This window comes from Hevea brasiliensis, chromosome 14 (genome assembly GCF_030052815.1).
Source record: "Hevea brasiliensis isolate MT/VB/25A 57/8 chromosome 14, ASM3005281v1, whole genome shotgun sequence".
NCBI lineage: Eukaryota > Viridiplantae > Streptophyta > Magnoliopsida > Malpighiales > Euphorbiaceae > Hevea > Hevea brasiliensis.
In genome coordinates this window covers 14610716-14627160 of record NC_079506.1, presented here as the reverse complement: position 1 = coordinate 14627160, position 16445 = coordinate 14610716, and the positions used below count along the sequence as shown (strand labels likewise).

General features: G+C 28.8%; 1 long non-coding RNA gene and 1 pseudogene across 1 annotated transcript; both read right to left on the bottom strand.

Moving 5' to 3' along the window:
- Window positions 1-1704: 1704 nt before the first annotated feature.
- Window positions 1705-11387, bottom strand: LOC110653941 (disease resistance protein At4g27190-like; annotated as a pseudogene).
- A 3580-nt stretch (window positions 11388-14967) lies between these two features.
- On the bottom strand, window positions 14968-15967 carry LOC131173300 (uncharacterized). The gene is made up of 3 exons (XR_009143549.1): window positions 15810-15967; window positions 15686-15732; window positions 14968-15364 (listed from the first exon to the last, which is right to left on the bottom strand). It is a non-coding gene; the product is annotated as an uncharacterized LOC131173300 (long non-coding RNA).
- Window positions 15968-16445: the final 478 nt, after the last annotated feature.

The window sequence follows — 16445 nt, the reverse complement described above, 5'->3', positions numbered from 1 at the left end:
ATTCTTATAAAGAAATATTCAAAAAATAAAATAATTATTTAAGAAATAAAATTTAATTTAATTTTAATAGCCATATAATTATTTAAAATTTTAATACAAATTTAAATTACATTTAATATAGTTAATTAAAAATTTTAACAATAAAAAAATTTAGTATATTTTTTTAAAGTATAAAAAATAAAATTTAAATTATATTATTAAAATAAAATAAAAAATTATTTTGCAACACGTGAGCAACATGACTAATTAAATACAAAATGTGAGTGAATATGTAGGCCAATATTGCGATTGGGTTTGAAAACTGGATATAATGTTTTATCCTTCATGTGATTTTTTTAAAGCTCATTTAGCTTATCAAATAAATTAAAAATAATATAAAAATATTAGATGTAAATTTTTTAAATTGTTTAAATACAGAAGTCAATTTTTTGTTTAGGTAGTAATTTGTTATAATAAGAAAAACATATATTGATATATTTTATTACTGAAAAGTCATTTTGAAATTTAATCATAATATTATTATGTATTGTAATTAGATATCTATTCTTTTTTTTTTAGTTTTTATTAATTCTTTTTGTTACATAATTTATTTATAAAAAATTATTTTGATTAATTTTTGAATCACTTTAGAATTTACTCATAATTTTATTTTTATTGTAATTAGATATTTATTTTTTATTAATTCTATTTGTTATTAATAGATTTAATGTACTTTATAATTATTATTAATTAACTTATTGATTTTATATTTTTATAGTTTAGAGGTTTAACGTAATTATTCATTAATTTTTTTTATTAATATATTTTTTTTTTGCCTTAAACAGATTAATAAGATAAAGCAGGCAGAAATACGAAAGATTCGATTAAATTTTTAAAAATTTTAATCAAATGAAATTATTTATTAAATTAAATTTTAAATTTTAAATTAAATCAATTCGATTAATTTTTTCTAATTTAAATCAAATTTTACTCACTGCTACTTATGTGACACCAAATTACCATAAAGCAATTCCATTTACATACAATTCCAAGAAATGGCCAACTCCTTTTACCCCCAAGCCCATGAAACCACAATTTTCTGCTTCTCTTACATTAAGAATTTACTTCATTAATGAGAAATGTGTTAAGAGCTGGTTTGCTATAAGTGAATTTATTTATTAATTTATTATTATCAAATTTAATATATATTAAAAATTATGTAGAAATCTACATTTTTAAATCTATGGTATTGGTTACCTTTAAAAGCTAAATTGATAGAATTTACGGTTGAATTTTCAATTAATAGGAGTATATAATTTTTTTTTTAAAATTCATATTTAGCACGTAAATACCAAATATGAAAAATTATTTCCAAATAATTTTTTATTTTATAAAATCTAATGAATTTCATGTTCATTTATTTCAAACACAATATGCATTTAAATTTAGGAATAATACATAATTGATGTTCCATTGAATCCATTCAATGAAATTTTGTCTTTTTATCCTGTTCGTTTTGAATATATTTCCAATTCCAAATAAATAAATAAAAAATAAAAGAACAAAGCCTAGAGGTCAACAAGCTGACTAAAGTTCCTATCCCAGCTGAGAGCAGTGAATATATGGTGCACAAATTTAAACATTTAGCTGACTTGAGCAAATACAGGGACACAGAGCCTGTGTCTGACCAATTGGTAGCAAAACTCATACAATGTTATGGAGATATATGAAAATGCAAACATCAATTATTTAAAGAACTAGTTCTTTGATAAGCAGTAATCACAATGATTCAGTCTCACAACAGGATAACACTCACACTACACACAATCACACATACAGTACTGACAAGCAGTTCAATATCGACATTACATACCAATACACAATAAATAGTCTGGAAAAAAACACCATTGGTGTTTCATGGAGAAGTATAGAAGCCAAACAAATAGAGACCTATCAAATACATGCATCCCAAAGGAAGAAAATGGGCCCTGCTAATCAGTCTGCAGCTGAAACCTTGAAATAACAATTGAAGATGCAGCCGGTTGAATGATTATTTTAGTCGTTAAGAACGCTCTTCAATTTATCACAGTTGATAATCTTAGGTGCCCTTAAAGAAGGGCAACTCAATTGATTCTCCTTCCAAATGCTTGTTAGTTTTGGCAGGTCCTGAAGCACCAATTCTGTCAAACTAGGTAGCTCTAAACGTTCCGACCCATTATTCTCAGATTCTACAATTATCTGCTCAATTTCAGGACAATCTTCAATTTGCAAGTGTTGAAGTTTAGAAAGCTGTTTAATCATGGCAGGGGAGAATATCTTCGTCAGCTTTGAACATTTAGATAAACAAAGAACAGTAAGCTGTGCTAGGCTTCCATCTGGTACATGGCCCTCCCAAATACTTTCCAACATTGGGACATTGCTAATGTAAATCCTCTCCAAGCAAGTTAGCACACCTTCCATAGTTCCATGAGCATCAATAACTGTTAGAATCTCATTGCACCCTTCAATTATGCAGCACTTCAACTCATTAATATTCTCAATGCCAAAGTCTGATAGGCTCAAAGCTCCCTTGTGGCCAATTAGTTCAAATGTATCATTGCTTACAACAATCAACCTTGATATTGTTATTGCATTATCTATATTTTCACCATTTGCAGATTTCAAGCACCTACAGTGCAGAGATCATGGGTGAGTATATGTTATAATTAATGGGCTTGGAAAATATATATATATATTTGATTGGTGTGATTACTCGTTATAAGGTGAGTGATAAAAAAAAAAGTGCTTACGTTTTAATGGTAATAATAATAATAATAGTAACTTCTCAATTGCCTAAAAATTATTCATTCAAATTAATTACTCCTATTCATAATTCAATAAATTTAATGTACTATTCATACATGAAAATCGTTAACTTATTAAATAAATGACTACTAAATTGTATCTAAAGTAATCAAGAATCTTTTACCTGGTTGAGTCATGCTGACTGACACAAAATTGGAATGTGAAGTTGGGATCTTGCCATAGCTCAGTATTATGAACAAAGCTCTTAAAAGATTCCACATCATGAAAGCAAAATGAAAGAGAAGTTAATTTTGTCAACCTAGACACCTCTCTTGTTATATGTTTTACAACATTGTTCCACCACCGATTCTGTGCTTTCACTTCAATGACTAATTCTTCCAGCAAAGAGAGATTGGAGATGACACCCTGATGTTCTTCCTCCTTGCCTGATTCTACATCATACCTTGAAAATGACATGCGTAAGCACCGCAGCTTTTTCATTTGGCGAATTTGGATTGGCAAACAATAAATGCCGGTGCCCCGAATGTCAAGAACCTCTAGATTCTGAAGTATCATTTCAGAGGGGAGTTCCAACAATTGGTCACAACAACTTAGGTAAAGCACTTCCAAACCTTCCAAGCAAAATGGAGATGGTAATTTTTTGACTCTGGTGCCATGGAGGTCTAGAACTCGTAGTTTTTGCATAGATTCAAAGAATTTATCAGGAATTGCTGTTAATGCCAAATTTCTTTGTAGAAACAATGTTGAGAGATTGATGCAATTAAGTTTTTCTGGTAAGGAGCTCAATCTATGACTGTTGTCCATCAAAGAGATCCGTTCGCCTCTTCCCATTGCTTATCACTCAGCAGCTCTTCTAATCCACCAGCTTTTACCAAAAACTTCAAATCTTCCCATTCTGATGAGATCTTCAGCGCCATATTTCGAAGCACTTTGTTCATCTTTAGACATTTCTTCTTCTCATCTTTCTCCAGCAAAGATGCATCAATTAGATCACCCACTATTAGATGCCCACTAGCCACATCAAGAATGAATTTTTCGGCTTTGCAGCATTCTACCAAATGATTGGTGGAAATTTCGTAACCTTCTGTGTGTAATGCACAATAGAGAAAGCAAAGCTTTTTATCCTCACGATCTAATTCTTCAAAACAAAATCTAAATTTATTGAGGACTTCAACCATGCCGTCAACATCATAATAATCCCATGTTTGAAACTTCTCAAGCAATTTCCGCCAATTCTTGGAGTCTTTCTGTTTGAAAAACCCTGCTACTTTTTCTATTAAGAGTGGCAAACATGAACAATGCTTAACAACTGGCTCAGCAACTCCTCTAAATTCTAGATGCTTGCCTTTTGTACCCAGTTTTTCTTTGAATAGTGCAACCGCTTCTTTTATTGGCAGTGGTTTCAGGTCTTCAATCGCATCAATATCCATACCCCAACAAATATTTTGCTTTCTTGATGCTAATATCACCTTGCTGTCCTTCTTGTTGCTGCAGATGCCGATATCACCTAGGTCCAATATATCCCATACATCATCGAGAAGAAACAAATACTTCTTGTCTTTCAACTCTTCTGATATTCTAAAATTTATCTCACTTTTGGTCATACCTTCTATTTTCAACTTGAGCCGTCCAGCGATTTCCTGTCTCAACTTTTCTTTTGCCAATTCCAGAGCTTTGAGCTTTAGCTCCCTCAACTTTTCTTTTTCCAACTCCAGAGCTTTGAGCTTTAACTCTTCATTTTCACAGTTCAATTTTCCTTTATTCATTTCGTCTTTCGAATTTTCTTGGTTCATTTCGTCAGGTAGAGTAGCAAAAATGACTATATCGAATGCATTAGCTTTTTCACTATTATTTAAATTTTTCATGATTGCCGTTTTCCCAACTCCTACTGTCCCCCAAAGTCCAATTCTTTCTACATTTTCATCTTCAAAATATTCTGTCATCTTTGTAAAAACCGTGTAGAGTGATGACTTATCTTCTATTTTTGGTGCAGGGACTCTAATAATGGGTGGTATTCTCTCCACCGATACTTGTATTTTGCTCCCCTGGTCCAAACAACTTTGTAGTTCATCATGCATCTTTTCCAGGACTTTGCTAAATTCAAAACGCTCCTTAAAGCTTTTCTCTTCTGCAGTGGGATACTCGGATTCCAGAATCTTCACTGCTTTTTCAAGTTGATTGACCTTATCAATCCACGCTTGGCATTGTTGGGTAGGCTCATTTTCCTTATCCTTATTTATTTTGTTCAGCACATCATTTCTCATGCCATAGAGTATTTGAGCTGCACCTTTCATCATTTGATAATTCGTGTCGGTACAATTCACAAACTCATTCATTACATCAAATGGAGGACCAAACAAGCTTCTCACTTCTTCGTAAAACTTAAGTAAAATTCCACCAATTAACGCTCCCATTGACTCGAGCGCCATGCCTGCACTAGAAGTTTAAAAGAAAGGGTAAATGTGTTTACTAAAGCTATCTATATTTAAGTTGGGACAATTTTTTTTAATTAGACTTTTCTATGATTTACTCGAATTATTTACTCAAATTAATCTAAAGAATGGTCCAATTTGATGATAAAAGATGATTAACCACGACAAAAGTTTATGATATTCCAGAATTCACGTAGCAACTTTGTCAAAACTTATAATTAAAGTTGATTCTTTAAAATTGGATTTCTATGAATTTTAATTTATGTACATATTAATAATTTATAGTCATAGACTCATAATTAAAATAACAATTTTTGATGCAGCGTGTAACACGAAAAAGGATCGACACAGATCAAACACTTGAAAAACAAACAAAATCTAATCCAAGACCTTAAAATAACAAGACTTAATCCAAAATCTAAGATAAAATAAAGCAAACACCACTTTACTAAAGTCTATTAAAATCTACAGAATATAAAAATACATTGCTATGTATAGAGTTTATAATTTCTAATCTAAGTATGAAATAATTAAAAGACCTAATATATATGGGAAAAGTATGTAAAAGACGTAAACTAGATTAAAAAAAATAATGTTTTAGAGCCTTAAACTCAATAGGAAATAAGTTATAACTAATTAGAAACCTAAATACATCAGAAATTGAAATCCAAGTCGAAGTAGGATTGAAAATCACATCTTAACCCAAAAAAAAGCTGCACAACTCATGCCCTGGTCGTAAGAATCAGGAAATCTCATGCCCTGGCCGCGACATTCGCGCAAGCATAATTATCAAAGCTATTAATCTCACGCCCTGGCCATGGGATTTTGGAATTCACATCCTGAGTGTGATTTTTCCAGACCTATGCCCCATCATTCATGTTATGCCCCGCATCATTTTCAATTTCAAAATTAATTTATCAATTAGAGTTGCAAGGAATCAGTTCATAAAAAAAGCTTGGAATATATTTGTTTTACTCCATGCTAATAATAATAATAATAATAATAATAATAACAACAACTTAATAATCTATACTAGCTACAAGATAAAATTTCGAGCACTAAATTATTAATTAGTCCAATAACATTGTTAGTTAATTATTTTATTTTTCAGTGCATTAATTACTATATTTTAGTGGCTACATTAGTATCTACAATCAGATTGAGAGTCATAAAACAGAAAAATAAGTTTATATTAAGTTATGTCAAATTAAATGAAAAAAATTAATATGAATATTTCTTTTGTTTATATTGCTCTTATTGAAACTCAAATTCATGATCTTATAGTTTTGCAGATGACTCTAATATCACTGAATTAAAATTTATTAACATATTACAATTTGTATGTTATTAAAAGTTTGTGTATGAATCTAAAATGGCGCCGAGTAAAAATTTGGTGAAGAGATAGAGGGAATAGAGGAGAGAAATTTCACTCAGAAAAAGCTAATTAAAATATGATTTAATGATTAAAAACTAAACTTTTTCGTGCTTTTTTTAATTTTGTTTATAACTTTTAATTTTGATATTTTTATCCAGAACATTAAAAATTGTCGTAAACTGATTTTTTTAACTCTATTTCTAATTGATCCTCACGATCATACAATCTCACCACTATAATTAATACCTTTTAAATTTTATTTTAACACTCATATTGCATCAAAAATTTTAGCCATTTGAATAGATCGGGTGATTTTGTTATTCCAATCTCTTGTTATCACCAGTCAATTTTATTATTATTTGATATATTATGGGTATCAAAATGAAATTTGAAGATATTGATGATTTTGAGAAGGTTAGATTTATATGGGTGACTATAGAAAAGCAACTCAACTCAACTCAACTAAGCCTTTATCCCAAAAATTTGGAGTCGGCTATATGGATTTGCTTTCTCCACTCTGAACGATTTTGGGTTAAATCCTCAGAAATGTGTAATGCTTCTAGGTCATGTTGTACTACTCTCCTCCAAGTCAATTTAGGTCTACCCCTTTTTTTCTTTCTATCCTCTAACCTAATGTGCTCTACTTGTCTAACTGGAGCCTCCGTATGTCTACGTTTCATATGACCAAACCACCTTAATCTCCCTTCTCTCAACTTATCTTCAATTGGCACCACTCCAACCTTTTCTCTAATACTCTTATTACGGACTTTATCTAGTCTAGTATGGCCACTCATCCACCTTAACATTCTCATCTCTGCAACTCTTATCTTAGATGCATACGACTCTTTCAGTGCCCAACACTCACTACCATATAACATAGCTGGTCGTATAGCTGTACGGTAAAATTTTTCTTTCAATTTATTGGGAATCTTACAATCACATAAAACTCCCGTGGCACGTCTCCACTTCAACTATCCGGCTTTAATCCTATGACTAACATCCTCCTCACATCCCCCATCTATTTGAAGGACTGAGCCTAGATATTTAAAGTGATTACTTTGGGGCAGTATCACTCCATTCAAACTAACTCCTTCCCCATCACCAGTTTGGCCTTCACTGAACTTGCAATGCATGTATTCTGTCTTCGTTCTACTTAACTTAAAACCCTTTGACTATAGAAAAGCACAAAAACAAAATAATAATAATAATAATATTTTGTCAAAATTAATATGTATGTCTCCCGGTTTTTAAAATCAATGGTTTAGTCACTATATTTTGGCTCTGCCAAATTACTGAAAATCCTTTCATCCATATTTGAAAATAATGTATTTTCTTTTAGTTTGACAGAGTCAAAACACAAACGAATAAACCATTGATATTTGAAAGTTCAGGGGACATATATGTTAATTTTGACATAATCCAAGGACAAAAAAATAATTTTTCTTCAAGGATATTTTGGTCATTTCTCAGATAATTAATGAAAAATCAACAGAAAATTGGACAGAGGTATTTGCAGTTTAATGGAGTCAAAATACAACAACTAAGCATTGATTTCTAAAAATCAAGGGGCATATGTGATAATATTAATGTTACTCAGCTACTCAAGAATAAAACAGTAATTTACTTTGAAATTATGTTGGCAAAATATGAAATGTTGATTTTTTTAGTCATTGAGCATTCAAATATTATGCAGTATGCTAACCTGAGCACATGTCAATGTTGTTGTCAGAATAATTAAAGGCTTATTTAAGGCAAGAGAATTTTATTAAAATCAATGTGCCATTTTTTAAATGCTACAAAATGAGTAAATTTCACACATTATTTTTGAATTAGGGGTATTATAATAATGTGGTTCTTGAACTTTAATTTCTAATATAAAACTATCTAAATTTTAAATTAATGAACAATAAAATCCTTGTGATTCATTATTGCTGATTTACAAGTAAAAGCCTGAAGTGGTAAGTGCAAAAGAAAAACATACATACATACATACATACACAGATAAAGTGACTAGTTGAATCAGATATTTCTTTTACGAATTAATTGCAAATTAGCAAAGGCAATTTTGAAAAAAGATATTCAAAATATAGCTTCAAAATAAAATTTTGCAAGATGACAAACTATTTTTAAGTATTTTTTATTTTGATATCAAATATATCAAAGGAGATCTAAACTCTGTTCCTCACTATCCCACTCATAATTTTTACAGAATCCAGCTTGATTCCCAGAAAACCTCCAGGAGATCCAGTTGATTCCTAACAAAATTCTAGAAAAAACTCAATTGCAAAGATTTTTATGCTGCTTAAATTATATTTTAGATTTTCATCCAAATCTAAATAGGCTTCTCAAACCTTTAAATGATTGTTAAAAGAAAAATCCATCGCATCACATTCCATTGGAATTGGCCAAAAGGGACAATAAAAGCAGTTTTAGAGCGATCTTTAGGATTTACCTGAATCTGCTAAAACCCAGATTTCATATCAGACTTTGAGAAAATATTGGCAATATAAAGTTTTAGCACACCATTGGAAATCGGCTGATTGCTATCCAAAAGCAAATCCAACATCCTACTGTGATTACTTCATCTTCAGAAACAAAGCTAAAAAACCCTATATTTAAACCTTTTGAAGTTTCAAATTCAAAATCCAATTGTTCCCAACCCCGGAAGAATATATATATATATATATATATTACTTAAAGGTCTTTAAATATTTTAGTTAATTACAAAATCATCTATATATTTTACAAAATGATCCATAATATTATAACTATTTACAAATAAATCTTTACATTTTTGTAATTAATAAACATATAAAGATTAATTTGTAAATAGTTATAATCACTAAAGTATGAATTAATTACTTTAAAATCCTTATATTATGTTAATTATAAATTCATCCACGTTTTAACAATATAGTATAAAGCATAAATACAATTTAATAGTTAATTTTGTAATTAATAGTTCTGTTGTAAATTTAATTATTAATTATGTTTGAAATTTTAACATGTAATTTATAAATTTTTAATTTGTAAAATTAAAACAATTAAAATTTTTAATTTTGCCACATCAGAGACTATTTTGTCAATAAATCAAATCCTCAAGAACTATTTTGTTTCATATTGAAATTCATAAGTAAAGGGCATTTTAATCTTTTTTTTTAAATTAATGGTAATTTAGATGAAAATTTGGATAAATGGACTAATATATAGGTTTTTAAAATGTCAACAGCTAAATAAATGAGTTTTAAAAATACAGGGACTAATCTGTAGATTTCATTAAACATCAGGGACTAATATATAAGTTTTGTCAAACTTTAGAGACTAAATTGTTTCAGATAGAAAATATTGTAAAAAGCATTTTGATCATTTTTGCTAAACTTAATGGCAACTTAACCGCTGCAATTCAGTTAGAAAATATAGAAAATATAATAAAATTTTAACTCGGTCCCATTTGATTTGTCCGTTCTATGAAGAAAAATAGATATGCTACAATTCAGCCAAATCTAAAAAATGTAGAAACTTGCCTAGCCTAGCTTGGTCTATAGGCTAAAAGCATATCACTCACAGTAGATTTAAGTCCCCACTCCCTCAATCCCCCTACATAAAAATTAAAAAAAAAAAAAAAATCTAGAAACCTCAACAAACAGCTCAAAACAGAATTTAAATCATAAAGTTGCAAACAGAAACATCAAATTCAATCAAAACCCATTTCAATAAATTTGAAAGTAGAAGTATAAGAATCTATACTCAACTCAGCCAATTCAACTATAAATTCGACACTGGGACACAAAAAGTTGAACATATTAATCAAAATTACTGATTGTTTTCCATTGAACAAATTAAACTCAGCCGATTCAACTACACTCAAGCCCCTTTCAAATTCCTGCTTTTTATGCTACATTTTTCCTTTAGTTTCCAGCAACCAAAAACCAAACGTATTAAATTAAAACATACAGATTAAGAAGAAGGGAAAAAAAAAATCAAACATTAAAAATCTTACATTCAAGTGAAAACTAGTGGAACCGAAGTTTATCAGCACAAAATCTTAAATATTTAATCGAACATTAAATTTTTAAATTATCAACACAAAATCGCATGTAATACACGTGTAGTAAAAACCAGTGGAACAGAAGTTAGGAAGATTAACCCGCTAACTTCGCCATCCTTGTTCTGACCCAAACATTCTACAAATGGAGATGCGAAATCGTATACATGAACAAAAAATCCACAGCAGAACAGGCAGTGTATACAATAGATTGAACCACATATCATATTATGTAGAAGGGAAAAGAGAAGAAAATCAAAGAAATCATTTTTCAGAGTAGCGTTTTTTTCCTTTTACCTTTTTGGTGTTTTGCGGCCGAAAATAGATTAATTAGATGGTGGCAACGTCTATCGATCGTTCCCCAGATTCTGAGTTAAAGGTGCATTTTGCCCACTGGATTGAGCTAAGAACGAACCAGAAGAAAGTTATCAAAGGAAAGAGAGTTACAGAACCAAGGAAAAAAGAAAGACACTCGTAAAATCAGTAATGAAAATGAACTGTAAACAATAAATCGATCAACACCTTCCTCAGTCGCCACCAATTTAGTCAATTATAGGATGAATCCAGCGATACTGACCAGAAATTCAAATTCAGAAGAACCAGAACGTGCAACCCTTCTAACACTTAGGTCAACCTCTTGCCCTTGCACAAACGAGCAAAGGGAAGGGGTAAAGTAACTTTCTCGAGGCCGGTTGGAAAATGCTCGCTTTTCAGCTTCACATTTCCAACTCCTAGATTACTGTGTAAATCTCAACCCAAGTTTAAATTATACTTACTGTCCTCAATTTATATTATTATAATATTACAGCCATTTAATTACAAAATATAATATAAAATTCTCTTAATTCCTAAATTTTACATGATAAAATCTCTTTAATTTTTAATTGCTAATTTTCTAATTAGATACTAATTTAAATAGATTTAATGTGGCTAAGGATAACAACTGGTCAGATTTTTACGAGTACACGATCTGATCGAACCCTAATAGGATGAATTTGGGTATTATATAATCGGGTCGAGATAGATTCGAATTTAAAAAATAATACCCATAATGGGTTCGGATTAGATTCGAATTTTACATAGTGAATATCCGTTACCCGAACCGATTTACATAAATAATTAATTAAATATAAAATATATATTTTTATAATAATATTATTTATAAATTTTTATATATTTTATTTTATATAAAATAAAATTTAAATATTTTATGAAATTATTAAATTATTAAAATATAAATTATTAATTAAAATAATTTTTTATACAAAATATTAATTAAAATATATAAAATTAAATGGGTTCGAATTTTTTTCAGGTAATAATAATCCGATTTAAGACGAGTTCGGATAGTTGAGAATAAATATTAAATGGGTTTGGGACGGGTTCAGGTTTTGATAATATTAATCAGATTCGGATTCGGGCGTGGTGATTTTTGCGGGTACTTTACCCGTTGCCATCCTAAATGTGACGATTGATCAGCATTTCTCTCTCTTTTCTTATGCACAATATAAAATTATTTTTTTTACTATGAGAAGAAAGATTCAATTTACATATAGCTTAAATGAGAAAAGAGAAATGTTAATTAAGTGTTATGCTGAAATCGTCCAAATCAGCGTCTGATTGAAAAATCAGTAATTGAAAGCTGAAGGGATTTTACTGTATCATATTTGAAAGTTGATAAATTTTATATTAATTTTTAAATTTAGAAACTGTAGTGTTACAACTATATAAATTCAGGTACGATTGTTAAAATTTATCTTTAACAATATACAATAATAAAATGCCTAAATTTTAATTTATAATATAAAAATTTATATTTAATTTAAATAACAAAAACCCTCTATAACTTTCAGATTTTTACATTATTTTTATTAATGTAATATTTATTAAATTTAAAAAATTATATACACTTATAAAAATAATATTTTAAAATTAATTTTTTTTCTTTTTTGTTCTCTCTTTATTCACAATACTAATAATTCAAATCGCACATCGACACTTTAATAATCTAAAATTTTTTTACCTTAATTACAGAAAATTTTATGTGACTTGAAATAAAAATTAGGAGACTTTAAGTTATAGATTAAAGTTTATGTGATACCTTATTATTTCGTAATAATTTACCCCTGTATAGAAAGAAATTCAGTCAATTTGCGAGTTGTAAACTATTTCGAGTTTTTTTTTTTTTTTGCAAAGTAATTTTTTTGCACTTATTTTTTGCTTTAAAATTTAGATTGATTAAGTTGATTCAAACGGATTATTTAAGGTTAGATCATATTAATAGTCAAGTTAATTCTCAATTAAATTATCAATTTTATAAATGGTTGGAGTTTGAATCATTAATTACTAGTTTTATGTGAATTAAGAACGTTGCACATCACTTTGTATTTGGTAAATTTTGGCCAAATTAGCATACTGAGTCAAAATTTGTCAACTCTATTGATGGTTAATGATGAAACTTTGATGATTTATGGTCAGCAATTGAACGGCAAATTTGCAATATTCAAATTTTAGTGTTATATTTATAATTTTAAAATAATAATAATAATTGATTTTTGAAAATTTATCGTAATGTTATATTTATTAAATATTTCAAGTCAATGGTTGTGAATCTAAAAGCCAAAAATTATTTAATTGTTGAATTAAATGTATAATAAATTATCTAAATTATGAAATGTAGCATCAAAAATTTAAAATAATAAGATAAAAAAGATTATTTTTCAATATAATTGAATTCTTGTATTTTTGTGTTTTTATATTTTATATTTATTATTTATATGGTTAGTAAATTTTTTCTTGGTGTTAAAAATTATTTTAAAATGTTGTGTTTTACGTAAGGAAAAAAGGAAGAGGAAGAACTTTCATATTTTTTCAAGTACAGCTGTTATATTTTTATTGAGTAGTTTATATTTATTAATTTATATGATTATTAAATATTCTTGGTATTAAAAAATTATTTTAAAAAATTCAGTTTTTTAGTCATTCTCTCCCAAGAGAGAGAATAATGTTTTAGCAAAAAATGTAAGAGAGCAAGAAAAACAGTGGATAAATGGAAGAATGTGAGTTGCAATAGTGAGCTCCGGTGACTTTCAGCTCCAGCCGACCCCTTCCCCGTCCTCCTCGAACTCTAGTAATCATGAGTGGATGAGTGGTGGAGAGTCAATAGAACGGTATTGTAGCTAAGGACGGAGCCAGAAAATTACTCTAGTAGAGTTAAAAAATTTTCTTAAGGTTTTGAAGTTATAAATACATGACCACATAAAATAACTTTATTTGATAACGGTGTAAATTAGTAATTTTTTTTTATCTTTCTTTTATTAGAAACATACCATTTATATTTAAAATATTTATATTACATTTCTGAAAAAATAAATAAAAAAAATTATAATTCTTGTGAATATAAAAAAAAAAAAAAAAGACAGAGATGAAAAGTAGTATAAGAGAGAACCATTAAAACTTCTTTGGAATATAATATTAAGAAAATTTTATATTTTTTCATATTAATTGACTTAAAAGTCCAAAAAAATATAGAGAAAGTTTTAAATTTTTTTTTAATAATTTGATTGTACTTTAATTTTATATAATTAATTTTTAAATGGGTCATAAATAGCTTTTGAATGGAGTTTATTCTAACTTATATATATATATATATATATATATATATATATATATATATATATATGGTGAATTGACTCCTCCCTTGTCCATGTAAATCTGCCATGATAGTAGCATCAAAGAAGCGATGGCTAAAGCATTCTCTTTTTGTTTGATTTTGTTGACAGGAATTAAATTTTAGAAATTAAATTATTTTCTATAAAAAATAATTATTTAGGGTTTTTGACATATTTCATAGATTAATATATAATTTTTTCTAAATTAAAATGTAAAAAATATGATAATATTGAAAATATATATATATTAATTTTAGAAAGAAAGACTTGTATTATTTGTACTATAAGAAAGACTTGTATTATTTGTACTACAAGTGCAATTACAATTGCAATTTCATCCGTTGAATTATTTAATGTTTTTATATAATTGCAATTAATGATTAGACATAAATTGAGAAGATGTTTGACATTAATTCATACTATTAGGATCAATTATTAATTTTAATAAAAATGATCAAAAGGCTATTTATTATATTTCCTATAAGAAACAATTTAAACTCTAAGGTTTGGTAAAATCATAGATTAGTTGAGGTTTAGGGAAATCTTTTCCATTTCAAAAATTCAACCGGACAGAATCCGACCATAAAATGGATCATTTAATAGGGAGTTTTTGACTCGCTCGACCTGTAAATACAATATATAATAAATTGGGAAGCTCAGCTCACCCTCCTCATAATCAAATTATCATAATTCAAATGGGAGCTCAGCTCCCTCATCCAATCCCATATCACACGCACGCCACGCACACACACTGCTCCAAATTACCACAAACAACATCCATGACACTTCAACAATTATGAATGCAATATAAAACGTGCCTAATGTTCAACTACATAAATACATTTTTATAAGTGATGCATGGGCATGCTTGATAATTCTAATTTTGAGGAATCCTTTCACAACCAGTCCATTCCCTGCTTCAGAGAATAAAGAACCTTCCTTTCCAGTTCTTCAATGAAGAAGCTAGATTGGCAAATAATTGGAAGTTCGGTTGCGCTTGAAAGAACCAAAACTCATCATTCTTTTGGGCATCTTCCTTTTTTCTTGTTCCCAAACACTACAAATTGAAAAAAAACTTTTTCAATTATTGCTAGATGTTTGGCTCAGCCATTGCTCAGAAGCCCACTAGCAGCTGTCGTACTCGGCAATTAAAATTAATAGTCTCAATCATGTTCTTTCATGAAAGGCATATGTAACCGTGTTTTGCTCATAATTATAATTTTATTGAGTCTATAAATATCTTATGATAATTTACAATTAAATTCTTTAATTATATTAAACTTAAGAAATTTAAAATTTTTTTACTACCTAACATTTGAAGTCTAAAGCCTAAAAAAATGGGTGAAATTTAAAATAAAATAAAATAAAAAGAAATGACCTCAGAGTTGGTGAAGACTTCTTATAATGGGGTAGGATTGGTACAATCTGCATCAAATTTAAAATAAAATAAAATAAAAAGAAATGACCTCGAAGTTGATGAAGACTTCATATAATGTCAGTACCTGGGGGAGGAGTGGTGAAGCCCTTGTGGTCGTGCATAATCAGGAAGTCCCTATAGCCGAAATTTCATATTCATCTCAGCATCATGCTATATTTTTAAAAATTAAAGAAATGGAGGCTATATTGGTAGTATTGAAAAGGAATATGACCTCGAAGTTGATGAAGACTTCATATAATGGGGTAGGATTGGTACAATTTGCATCAAATTTAAAATTAAAAAAATAAAAAATAAAAAGAAGGGAAAAGTCGAAGAAATTGCATTCAGTTTATCTAGACGGAAGAGTGGAAAGTAAAGGGCAAAGCTTTTGTTAAAGTTTCTATGATTGAACCCGACGTCCCACATGCTATGCATAAGAGCCCCACACGCTTTTGTTAAAGTTTCTATGATTGAATCCGACATCCCACGTGCTAAGCGAAAGATCCCTACACGCTATTGTTAAAGTTTCTATGATTGAACCCGACGTCCCACATGCTATGCATAAGAGCCCCACACTCGCCTGTCAAGGTTTCTATGATTACATAAATGCTTAATTATTATAATAGTTAATTAAATATTTAATTTTTATAATAAAGATAATTAAGGTCCATCTAACATCAATAATAAACTCTTCATCCATTAAAATTGTAAATACTTATGC